Source organism: Ailuropoda melanoleuca, chromosome 16, assembly GCF_002007445.2.
Source record: "Ailuropoda melanoleuca isolate Jingjing chromosome 16, ASM200744v2, whole genome shotgun sequence".
In the NCBI taxonomy this organism is placed as follows: domain Eukaryota; kingdom Metazoa; phylum Chordata; class Mammalia; order Carnivora; family Ursidae; genus Ailuropoda; species Ailuropoda melanoleuca.
This window is the reverse complement of record NC_048233.1, coordinates 38633440-38646687: the sequence shown is the minus strand read 5'-3', so window position 1 is coordinate 38646687 and position 13248 is coordinate 38633440.

Here is a 13248-nt window from a genome sequence, read left to right as displayed (position 1 = left end):
AGCGGGCCCCGTGTGCTTCGGAGCTCCATTTCAGTGTGGTTCGCGCACTCCCGAGCTCCGGTTTTCAGACTGGTCTCACGCGTTACTCGGCTCACGGTCTTAGTCTGCTCTCTTGTGGGTGCCGGTCCACGAGTCCGCCCGCTCCCCAGTGCAGGTGGCTACTGTTTCCCTGCACCCGCACATGGCAGCTCCCTCCCCCTTCCGTTTATCTTCCGATATCTGTGCGGGTTCACAGCTCCCCACTTTGTACATCGATACTCATCGCTGGAGATGTTCATTTGTAGAGATCCAGATGTATCTTCCTGCATCTCATGCTGATTCTGTGGTTGTTCAGGATGGTCTGGTACCTATCCAGCTCGACTCAGGGGACTAGCTGAAAAAGGGGACCCTACTCCTCCGCCATCTTAACCTTTTCTTTCCAATTCTTTCACCCTAGCACTTCTAGTTCAAGTTGAAAATGAGCCAGCAAGAGAAACAGGAGCACCAACCATTGAGTAAGGAAGAAAATCAGGTAATTTTTGTATCACAAAAGCCAAGAAAAGAGTGTTTCAAGGACAGAGAAATCAGTTGTGTTGAGTGCCACTGAAAATTCAACTTAGAAGAAACAGAGAAGTTACGTTGGATTTTGCAACTTTGGTTTTGCAAGTAGTCAAAAATATTGAGAAGAGAAGTTTCAGCTAGTTAGATTATGATGAGAGAATGTATAAAAAGCAACCACAGATAACTTCATTGAGAAGTTTTGCTATGAAAGAGATTGAGAAAATGGAGCCATAGGTTTAGGGGATATGGAGTCAAGGGAGTTTGTGTTTGTTTTTGCTTGTTGCTTTTGGTTTTGCTTTGTTTTTACAATGAGAAATGCTAAAGCTTTTTAGGTGCTTGTGGAAATCATAACATAGGTAATTTTGTATCAGGATTTTAGGCAGGGTGGAGACAAACAAACTTTAAATCAGTTCTGTAATAGCTAGCTGGTGGAAGAGAATTCCTGAAGAAGTTGTAACAGGCTGGGACGCTTATGGGAGATGCTGTGTGGAGCTCAAACTTCAGGTTGGAGATTGAAATAAAATGATCTGTGTGATCTTTTATGCTCTATAGAATTCTGTGATTCTAGAAATGAGGCTCATATGTGAGAGAACGTAGGTAGGACTATATATGCAAGCAAATATATAGTGAAGATAAAGTTCTGCCAAACCTGAGGAGGCCCTAGGCTAGTCTCTGGCTAGCAGAAGCATTTACAGGCCCGCAGTGCCCACCCTTTACTCCCCACTTATCCAGACTGTAATAGTGGCAAGGGTATCGGGGGTCCAGATAACTGACTACTGCCACTTCCCCCCATGAGTGCAGTTTAGCTCCCTGGGGCCCTCATTACTCACTCTCCCTCTCTAAGGCCCAGCCTGGCATATGGGTACCAAGTAGGAAAAGACTAGAAAAGATGATAAAATTCATACAAACTGGCCAGGAGCTCTCCCCAGAATCAAAATAGATAAAGAAGAAGACAAAAGAAGAAAAAAGGGTGCCCAAAGCCTTTTAACAGGTACTGGCTCAAACCAGAGCCCATGCATATCAACACTTAAGCCTTTATCATAAGGTGACTTGCTTAACTGTATTAGACACATAGTTTTCAACTGCTTGAGAAAGAAAACCAGTTTTTCCTGAGACCTGAGTTATTTGAGTATCCTACATCATTCTTCTCTCAAAACAAGGCAGAAGGCAGCAATTCAGGTCTCCAAGGAAAAGCTAGACTCGACAGTCCTTCTCAATCTTCTCCCATCCCACCAGATGTGAGAAATCTTACCAGGCAACTGTTCCAGATCTTTCATTGCACAGCAGAGGGAACTAAGCCCAGGAAGAAGAATCAAAAGTACCTTCTCAAATTCACAAAAGAAGGTCATGACTGGGCTGAGATGAAATATTTAGGAGGTCGAGTACTTTGTCACTTTATTAATCCATAATCTGTTTGACCTCCTCCTTTATCAGATTCTGGACAAAAGGTTGAGATTCCTTTGGGATTGAATGGGGAGGGGGCAGCTATAGCTATCAGGTGGGCTGTTGGGTAGAGCATTCCTGATTTATGGGTGGCAGTGAGTTTGGAGTATTCTCATTTTCTCTGGTGGGGAATTTCCTATCTAAATGCCGGGATCTTAAGCTGAAATTAATTTGAGAGCTTATTTAGTTCATGGCCTCATCTCCAAGGAAGACCAAATATGTAGAAAGTTTAGCCTAATTGTGCAGCTCTTTAGAATTTTTCAGAGATGAAGCAAAATCTCTAACATTCTTTTATATTTTTGTTATAGAACAAAATTTTTTTTAAAAAAGTTCTCATTATCTAAAAGACTAAACACCCTGTGTCTACAAAGATTTACTCAGGGAGAGCACAAAGTTTGCAGCTAGGGTGAGAAATGAAGAGAGAATATCCTTGATACCCCTTTCTTTCTTCTCACTTCACAAAAGCATAACATCCTTTAAGACACTCACTTTCCTCAAAACACTTTTTTTGGGGGAAAGGGGGTAGAGTGCGGTGGGGAGTGGAAGGCTTCTCTACTAGGGAACTTTCAATGCAGAGAAGCTCTATCTTTCAACCTTCCCAGTGGCCTCAGTGAGCACTTCCTCCAGCCAAGTTTCCTAGGCCATGAATTTGGGATTGAAAAACCAGTAGACAGAGGACAGGCAAAAGGCAGAATAGCTAATAGGAAAATCAGACTACTTGAGCCATTTCCATTCTCCATCTGGGCAACTAAGACTCCTTCTTGAAATGGCTTTTTAGACCAGATTTAGTTTTGTTACAGAACATGCACGGCAGAAATAGAATGGGAAAAGAAAGGTGTATATTCTTTATTGGAATTGGGTTTAATTAATTGTTGAGTTTGAAGCAAAAAGGTGCCATGTGGCTCATACATTATCTACCCCAAAAATATTTTTTTAATTGAAAATATAAAAAGCATGTTTTTAAATGTAAAAATCAAAGCAATTGTCCATTATCTTACCACCCTAACAACTGTTTTTTTCAGCTTTTAATTTCATATAAACCCCTATTATGTGCATATTTTCATACAATCTAATGAATTTATAGTAATTGTATATTCTGATATTTTTACTAAACTATGTATCATGGATATTTTGTTTCTGCCTCTCTGTAATTATCATTTTCATCATTAGATAATATTGTCATGTGTTTCTACTGAAATGTAGCAGCTATTCTCCAATTATTAGATCTTTAGGTTGATCCTAGTGCTAGCGTCTTGAAAACTACCCTGGAATATACATTTTCACACATAGTTTTTTTCTCTTCTTTTGAAGCATGGTTTAAGATAAATTTCCAAAAGAGAGATTTTGTATTTCATATTCCCAAAAGTATTGTACCAACATATAATGCTACCAACAATGTAAAAGGGCATATAAGTCTCACCAAATCTTGCCAGCACTGGTTATTACAGTTTAACATAGTTTATCTCCATATAAATAGGTGTAGAGTAGTATCATCATCTGGTTTTAGCTTGCAAGTCTTTGATTATAAGTAGAGTGGAGATTTTTCATCTCTATCATCTATATCTATCTATCTATCTATCTATCTATCTATCTATCATCTATCATCATCTATTTATCCTACATGCATAGGATTTCAGGCTATTCCTGGCACCACTTTAATTTTGCTCAAGGAAGTATAGCAGCTGCAAGTCATCGCAAAAGGGGAAAAATTGCATACAGAAAAGCCACTAATAAGGCTCTGGAATCATTGAATGATAGATGATGATTCCAAAGCATAAATACTGTAGAAGATTATTAAAAGAAGAAATTTTTAAAATAATGAAGAGACAAAAGAGTAACAAAATATGTTTGGGAGAAATCTGGGAGACTACCCTGTGCTCAGCATCTTGTTTAGACTAAACCAAGAAGAATCAATTGACTTGTTACAGATCATAAGCTAGTTAAGCTAGTTCCTATCAGATATACGGAATTCGTACACAAACAAATTACTTTTGTTTTGCAATTAACCTTACTCCATTAAGGGTATGTTATTATCTCTATTTTTTCCAACAGTGTGATAAAAGTAGTGAACTGACTAGTCCACTGTTCTTAAGCTAAACCAACTGCTGTTGGAATTAGGACCAGAAACCAGAGGGGGGATTTTTTCCATTTTATTAAAGTTTTAATTTAAATTCTGGTTAGTTAACATGCAGTGTAACATTAGTTTGGGGTGTACAATGTAGTGATGCAACACTTCCATACAACACTATGTGCTCATCACAAGTGCACTCCTTATTGCCCATCACCTATTTAATCTGTCCCCATGCCCAACTCCCTTCTGGTAGCCATCAGTTTGTTCTCTATAGTTAAGAGTCTGTTTCTCGGTTTGCTTCTCTCTCTCTTTCTATTTCCTTTGCTCATTTGTTTTGTTTCTTAAATTCCAAATATGAGTGAAATCATATGCTATTTGTCCTTCTCTGACTGACTTATTTTGCTTAGCATAATACTCTGTCTAGCTCCATCCATGCCATTGCAAATGGCAAGATTTAATTCTTTTTTATGGCTAAATAATTTTCCATCGTATTTATATGCTACATCTTCTTTATCCATTCATCAGTGTCTGGACACTTGGGCTCTTTCCATAATTTGGCTATGGTAGATAATGCTGCTGTAAACATCAGAGGGCATGTATCTCTTTTAATCAATACTTTTTGTATTCTTTGGGTAAATACCTAGTAGTGCAATTGCGGGATCATCCAGTACTTCTATTTTTAACTTTTTTAGTAACTTCCATACTGTTTTCCACCATGGCTGCATCAGTCTGCATTCTCACCAACAGTGTTAGAGAGTTCCCCTTTGTCTGCATCCTTGCCAACACCTGTTGTCTCCTGAATTGTCAATTTTAGCCATTCTGACAGGTGTGAGGTGATATCTCATTGTAGTTTTGATTTGTATTTCCCTGATGATTGGTGATGTTGAGCATCTTTTCATGTCTGTTGGCCATTTTTATGTGTTCTTTGGAAAAATATCTATTCCTGTCTTCTAGCCATTTTTAATTGGATTATTCACTTTTGGGGTATTGAATTTGGTAAGTTTTTTATAGATTTTGGATACGACCCCTTTTTCAGATATGTCATTTGCAATTACCTTCTCCCCTTCCATAGATTCCCTTTTCATTTTGTTGATTGTTTCCTTCACTGTATAGAAGCTTTTTATTTTGATGAAGTACCAATAGTTCATTTTTGCTTTTGTTTCCCTTGCCTCAGGAGACATACCTAGAAAGAAGTTGCTATGGCCAATGTCAAAGAAGTTGCTGTCTGTGTTCTCTTCTAAGATTTTGATGGTTTCCTGTCTCATATTTAGGTCTTTAATCCGTTTTGAATTTATTCTTGTGTATGGTACAGGAAAGTGATCCAGTTTCATTTTTTTACATGTTGCTGTTCAGTTTTCACAATACCATTTGAAGAGACTGTCTTTTTCCCATTGGATATTCTTTCCTGCTTTGTCAAAGATTAATTAACAATATAGCTGTGGGTTCATTTCTGGGTTTTCTATTCCGTTCCATTGATCTGTGTGTCCATTTTTGTGCCAGTACCTACCGTACTGTCTTGATCACTATAGCTTTGTAATATACTTCCAGAATTGTGATGCCTCCAGCTTTGCTTTGCCTTTTAAAAGTTGCTTTGGCTTATCCACGGTGTTTTTTGGTTCCATACACATTTTAGGATTGTTTGTTCTAGCTCTGTGAAAAATTCTCATGGTATTTTGATAGGGATTGCATTAAATATGTAGATTACTTTGGTAGTATAGACATTCTAACAATATTTGTTCTTCCAATCCCTGAGCATGAAATGTCTTTCTTGTTTTTGTGTCATCTTTACTTTCTTTCTTCAGTGTTTTATAGTTTACAGAGTACAGATCTTTCGCCTTTTTGGTTAGCTTTATTCCTAGCTATCTTATGGTTTTTGGTGCAATTATAAATGGGAGAGATTCCTTGATTTTTCTTTCTGCTGCTTTATTTTTGGTGTATAGAAATGCAACATATTTCTGTACATTGATTTTGTCCTGTGACTTTACAAATTCATTTATCAGTTCCAGCAGTTTCTTGGTGGAATCTTTCAGGTTTTCTATATAGAATATGATGTCACCTACAAATAGTGAAATTTCAACTTCTTCCTTGCCAGTTTGGATGCCTTTCCTTTCCTTTCCTTTCTTTTCCTTCCTTTCCTTTCCTTTCCTTTCCTTTCCTTTCCTTTCCTTTCCTTTCCTTTCCTTTCCTTTCCTTTCCTTCTCTCCTTCTTTGTCTGATTGGTGTGGCTAGGACTTCCAGTACTACGTTAAATAACAGTGTTGAGAGTGGATGTCCCTGTTTTGTTCCTGACCATAGAGGAAAAGTGTTTCCCATCGAGGATGATATTAGCTGTAGGTTTTTCATATATGGCCTTTATTATGTTGAGGTATGTTACCTCTAAACCTACTTTGTTGAGAGTTTTTATCATGAATGGATGTTGTACTTTGTCAAATGCTTTTTCTGTATCTTTTGAAATGACCATATGGTTCTTATCCTTTCTTTTATTAATCTGGTGTATCACACTGATTGACTGATTTACAAATATTAAACCACCCTTGGAACCCAGGAATAAATCCCACTTGATCATGGTAAATGATTTTTTAAATGTATTGCTGAATTCAGTTTACTAGTATTTTATTGAGAATTTTTGCATCCATGTTCTTCTTGGATATTGGCCTGTAGTTCTCTTTTTTAGTGGAATCTTTACCTGGTTTTTATATCGGGGTAATGCTGGCCTCAAAGGATGAATTTAGAAGTTTTGTTTTTCCTTTTCTACTTTTGGGGTAGTTTCAGAAGAATAGGCAGGCATTCGCTCTTCCTTAAATGTTTGGTGCAATTTGCCTGTGAAGCCATCTGGCCCTGAACTTTTGTTTGTTGAGGGATTTTTGATTACTGATTCAATTTTTTTTTTTGCTGTTATCAGGCTGTTCAAACTTTCTATTTCTTCCCGTTTCAATTTTGGTAGTTTATGTTTCTAGGAATTTATCCATTTCTTACAGGTTGTCCAATTTGTTGGCATATAGTTTTTCATAATATTCTCTTATAATTGTATTTCTGTGGTGTTCATTGTTATTGCTTCTCTCCCATTCTGTGATTTTATTTATTTGGGTCCTTTCTCTTTTCTTTTTGTTAAGTCTGGCTAGAGGTTTATCAATTTTATTAATTTTTTCAAAGAATCAGCTCCTGGTTTCATTGATCTGTTCTGCTGGGTTTTTTTCTAGTTTCTATATCATTTATTTATGCTCTTATCTTTATTATTTCTTTCCTTCTGCTGGCTTTAGGCTTTGTTTGTTGTTCTTTTTCTAGCTCCTTTAGGTGTAAGGTTAGGTTGTTTGAGATTTTTCTTGCTTCTTAAAGCAGACCTGTATTGCTATTAATTTCCCTCTTCAGACCACTTTTGCTGCATCCTGAAGGTTTTAGACCATAGTGTTTTCAGTTTTGTTTCCATGTATGTTTTTATTTTCTTCTTTGATTTCCCGGTTGATCCATTCACACATGTTGTTTAACCTCCATGTATTTGTGGTCTTTCCAAACATTTTCTTGTTGTTGACTTCAAGTTTCATAGCATTGTGGTCAGAAAAATTGCGTGGTATGATTTCAGTCTTTCTGTATTCCTGATGCCTGATTCATGACCTAATTTGTGATCTATTCTGTAGAATACCCCATGTGCAGTTGAAAAGAATGTGTCCTGCTATTTTAGGATGGAATGTATTGAGTATATCTGTTAAGTCCATCTGGTCCAGTGTGTCATTTAAAGCCATCGTTTCCTTGTTGATTTTCTGTTTAGGTGCTCTGTCCATTGATATAAGTGGGGTTTTAAGTCCCCTACTGTTATTGTATTATTATCAATGAATTCTTTTATGTTTGTTATTGTTTTGTATATTTGGTTGCTCCCATGTTGGATATATAAATATTTACAATTGTTGTATCTTCTTGTTGGAGTGTCCCCTTTATGATATAGTGCCCTTCTCTATCTCTTGTTACAGCCTTTGTTTTAAAGCCTAGTTTGTCCAAATAAGTGTTGCTATTCTGACTTTCTTTTGACATACATTTGGGTGATAAATGTTTCTCCATCCCCTCATTTTCAATCTGCAGGTGTCTTTTGGTCTAAAATGAGTCTCTTGTAGGCAGCATATAGATGGGTTTTCCTTTTTTATCCATTCTGACACTCTGTGTCTTTTGTTTGAAGCACTTAGTCCATTTACATTCAAAGTAATTTTTTAAAGATTTTATTTATTTATTTATTTATTTATTTATTTATTTATTTGGCAGAGAGAGAGAGAGGGAGAGAGAGAGTACAAGCAGGGGAGCAGGCAGAAGGAGAAGCAGGCTTCCCACTGAGCAAGGAGCCCAATGTAGGACTTGATCCCAGGACACTGGGATCATGACCTGAGCCAAAGGAAGTTGCTTAACCGACTGAGCCACCCGGTCACCCCTACATTCAAAGTAATTATTGACAGATATGTATTTCATGCCATCTTATTATTTGTTTTGTCATTGTTTCTGGAGATTTCTCTGATTTTTTTCTTGTCTTTTGTCACTTTTGATTCTCCTTTGCACCCAAAGCATCCCCTTTAATATTTCTTGCAGGACTGACTTAGTGGTCACAAATTCCTTTAGTTTTTGTTTTTCTGGGAAACTCTTTATCTCTCCTTCTATTCTGAATGCCAGCCTTGCTGTGTAGCGTATTCTTGGCTGCAGATTTTTGTCATTCAGCACATTGAATATATCATGCCACTTTCTTCTTGCTTGTCAAGTTTCTGTGGAAAGATCTCCAGCTAGCCTTATGGGTCTTCCCTTGTAAGTTCAGGACTTCTTTTGTCTTGCTACTGTTAAGCTTTTTTCTTTATCACTATATTTTGCAAATTCAATTACAATATGTCTTGGTGTTGTCCTGCTTTTGTTGATTTTGATGGGAGTTTCTGTGTCTCCTGGATCTGGTTGTCTGTTTCTTTCCCCAGAACAGGGAAGTTTTCAGCTATTATTTCTTCAAATAAATATTCTTCCCCCTTTTCTTCTCTCTACTTTTTTTTCTGGGACTCCTATAATATGAATGTTATTATGTTTGTTGAGTCACTGAGTTCCCTAAGTCTTCTTGTGTTGTGTAATTCTTTTTCTCTTTTTTTCATCTTTACTATTTCTGTTATTTTGTCTTCTAGATAATTTGTTCCTGTACTTCTTCCAGCCTCCTGTTCATTGCATCAAGCCTGCTTCCAATCCTGTTTATTGTATTCTTCATCTCAGATTGATTCTCTTTCAACTCTTTTATCTCTGTTGTAAGGATCTCACCAATGTCTTCTATTCTTTTCTCAAGCCCAGTGAGTATCCTTATGATTGTTGCTTTAAGTTCTCCATTAGGCATGTTACTTATATCTGTTTTGCTTAGATCTCTGGCTATGGCCTTGTTCTTTCATTTGTGATCAATTCCTCTGTCTTGGCATTTTGTCTAAGTCTCTGCCTTCTTCTCTATATTAGAAAAGCTATGTCTTCTACTCCTGAAAGTAATGGCCTTATAAAGAAGAGACCATGTATTGCCCTGAGCCTGGCAGTTCAGGAAGTGTCTGTGGTGTGTGCTGCATATGCTCTGCTGTTGTGCTTTGGCTGCTCTACCCTTCAGGCCAGTCATCTGAAGAGGCTCTCCTTGCCTGTTGTGGGCAGTATTTGGTCCCTGACCTGGATGTGGTGAGTTTTAACTACGTGTGCTCTGGTCTGCTTGTGAAGTGAGGCCTGACACCACTTCCACCAGAATTGAGGCCCTGAAGAACTCTCTGGTGGGGAGACAGGGTGTGGGCAGGGGTTTGCGCTGGTCTTCTTGGGGAGGGGTATGCCACACTGGGATGGAAGCAAGCTTGACTGAGAAAGTCAGTCCTGCCAGAATGCAGGGGAGTGGGGCTTAGTGTAAGCAAGTTAGGTAGCCAATGCTGGCACTGCACTGCTTCCTGCAGGTCTGTGTTTATACTGAGGGGCAGGGGAGGAAAGCGGCACCAGCTAGCTCCTTTGTTCCCAGAGAGTCATCCCTGTGAATGCTGCCTCTCAGGGATGTGTGTCAAGAAGAGTGAATAATCACCCACCCCTGTGTCCCTTGCATTCTACAGATCACTGTTTCCATGCCATCTGCCCCCAGGTTGTTTGCCTGCCTTCTCTCCAGGAGTGGCACAGTGCTCTCCAGGCTCTATCGCAGCCAAGTCCACTGACCTTTAAAACTCTGAGCTTTAAGCTCCATTGGTTGCAAGAACCCACAAAATTCAGTCCCTCTCATTTTCCACCCAATGGCTTTGGGGAAATGTTCTCTTCGTGCACTCCCTTTTGTGCTCCAATCTCTCTCAACCTTCTCTGTGACCATGGCTCTCTCCCCTCCACAGTCCCCACGATCCCTTTCTCCTCCAAACCACGTCTCCACACTTTGTACCTTTCTCTATGTGGCCTCTTCTCTCCCTTTAGTTGTGGAATTTGTTCTGTCAGCCTTCAGGTTGACTTCTGGGGTATTTAGGATGATTTGATAGTTATCTTGTGTTCATGGGACAAGATGAGCCTAGGGTCCTCCTACTTTGCTGCCATCTTCCCTCCTCTCCAGAAACCAGACTTTAAATCCTAAAATAATTCATTTTTATCTGTTGCCATGTAGACCTACAGAGATAACTCTAATGAGAAAATAGAGATTCAGATTTGCCTACTTGCCTAAAGCCACAATGCCTGATCAGTAGCTGAGACTCATGTCAAGTTCTTCTGATTCTTTGTACAGCCTCATCGCCATCCATCCAAGAGAGTCACAGGGACCTCACACTGGTCGTCTCCTTAGAACAGGGCCATGGGCATTAGAGTGTAATATGACATCTTATTGCCCAGGGTCGTATGTCTCACTAACAGGATTGCCTATGACTCACACATTCATTTATTACATTTATTCTTTTACTTATTCAATAATCAAAAATGTTTTTCTGACCTCCCATATGTGATACGTTAAAAGTTGAATAGTTTGAAAAAGCTAGCTTTGTGATGTTTTCATGCATTGATTCTACAGACTTTAACTAAGTACCTACTAAGTTCTAAGCATTGTGCTAAGCTCTGAGGATATAAAGGTAAAAAACCTGACATGGTCCATGTCCTTATGGAACTTCTCAAAACACAGACAGACGTGAAACAAATTCATTCATCAAATACATACTGAGTCCTTTCTATATGCTAGGCATTCTTCTAAGTGCTAGGGATATAGTAATGAGCAAAACAGGAAAAATCTTTGAGTTTACATTCCAGTGGAAGAGAAAGTTGATAACAAATATATTTAAAAATAACAGGTGCTCATAAGTGTTTTGAAGACAGAGCAGGGTGATAAGACAAAGATTGACTATGGTATGGGGACAGGTTGAAGAATGTTGGGAAGACCTCTCTTACATACTGTAAATTTTTTTTTTTATTTTGGGGTGCCTGGGTGGCTCAGTTGCTTGGCATCCAACTCTTGATCTCAGTTTAGGACTTGATCTCAGGGTAGTGAGTTCAAGCCCCACAATTATAGTAAGCATAATAAAGGAGAAACAAATGTAACAAAAGAAAATTACAATGGCAGGATGGAGAGAAAGGGCTTCCCTGAGGAAATGACCCTTGAGATGAGACTTGAGGGTTTTTAACAGGATAGGCAGAGAAAGAGGAACAGGGATGATGGATGGATTGGTGAGTAATGGAGTTGGTGGCAGGAGTTATAGGTCACTTTGCCTCATCAGGCCTCAGTCTCCTCACCTATAAACAGTGAAGATTGGGCTCTGTGGCCTCCAGTGTGTTCTTCAAATCAGAAAGGCATGGGTCCGTGACTGACCATGCTGAATGAGTACAAGATCTTTTGTGAGTTTCTCTTTCCCTCTTTCCCACTGAATTTTTCTGTTATACGGAACTCCATCCTAGAGAATCTTCTCTTACGAATGGGCTCACTCTGGGTAAGTTTGTTGATGACTCTGACTCATATATTCAGCCCAAATATCTTTTCTAAACTTCAGGCCACTACCTCCTAGTGCCTCCTGAACACCCCCTCACTATCTCACAAGGCTTATCAAACAACATACTCAAAACTGTGTTTATTATCTTTGCTTCAAGCACTCTCCTTTCCCTGGGTCACCTATTTCAGTTAATGGGACCACTCAGTCACCAAAGGCAGAAACTGGAGAATCATTTTTTTATTTACTTCCTTTCACCCTAAACATCAAATTGGTGATGACATCCTTTAGAATTCATCTCAACGATATCTCTTAAATCTGCCTCCTCTACTCTGCCTTCACTGCTGCAGCCTCTGTTAACCCCTCACCAGCTCTGACTAGGCTCACCAGTGACACTGTCTCAGTTACTCCTCTTCTGACCACACTATTTAAATTGCAAACCTCTACCCCCACATTAACAATCTCCCTTTTCCAGAATCTATTATTTTATATAGCACATAGTACCTTCTAATACATTATACTTATTTATTATGTCTATTATTTATTTTCTGAATTTCCAAACTAGAATGTAAGCTCTGAGAAGACAAAAAATTTTGTCTGTTGTGTTCAATGGCACACTCTGAGTCTAGAACTGTGCCTGGCACATAGTAGGTACTCAGTAAGTATCTACTAAACGAATGAACTCATTGCCGTAACTATATGCTTCGTTGCCTCCATCTCATCTTCCACATGTTCATGGGGTGAATGTTTCTAAACTACCAATTTGATCACATGACCTTCACACTTAGCACCACATGTCCCTGTGTATCACCCTGCACCCACCCATTCTGAGCTGATGAAGCTCTTCAAAGAGGCACTATTATTTCATGCCTCCCTATATTTGATCATACCATTTCCTTTGCCTAGAACACTGTCTTCCACTTTGTCTACTTAGTGGAGTAAATATCAGTCAAAACAGGCTTTTAATGTACTATTGGATCCAATTGGCTAGTATCTTGGTGAGTATTTTGGCATCCATGTTCATCAGGGATATTGGTCTGTAATCCTCCTTTTTGTTGGGGTCTTAGTCTGGTTTTGGGATTAAGGTAATGCTGGCCTCATAGAACAAGTTTGGAAGTTTTCCTTCCATTTCTATTTTTTGAAACAGCTTCAGTAGAATAGGTTTTATTTCTTCTTTAAATGTTTGGTAGAATTCCCCTGGGAAGCCATCTGGCCCCAGACTCTTGTTTTTTGGGAGGTTTTTGATTACTGTGTCAATTTTCTTGCTGGTTATGGGTCTGTTCAGATTTT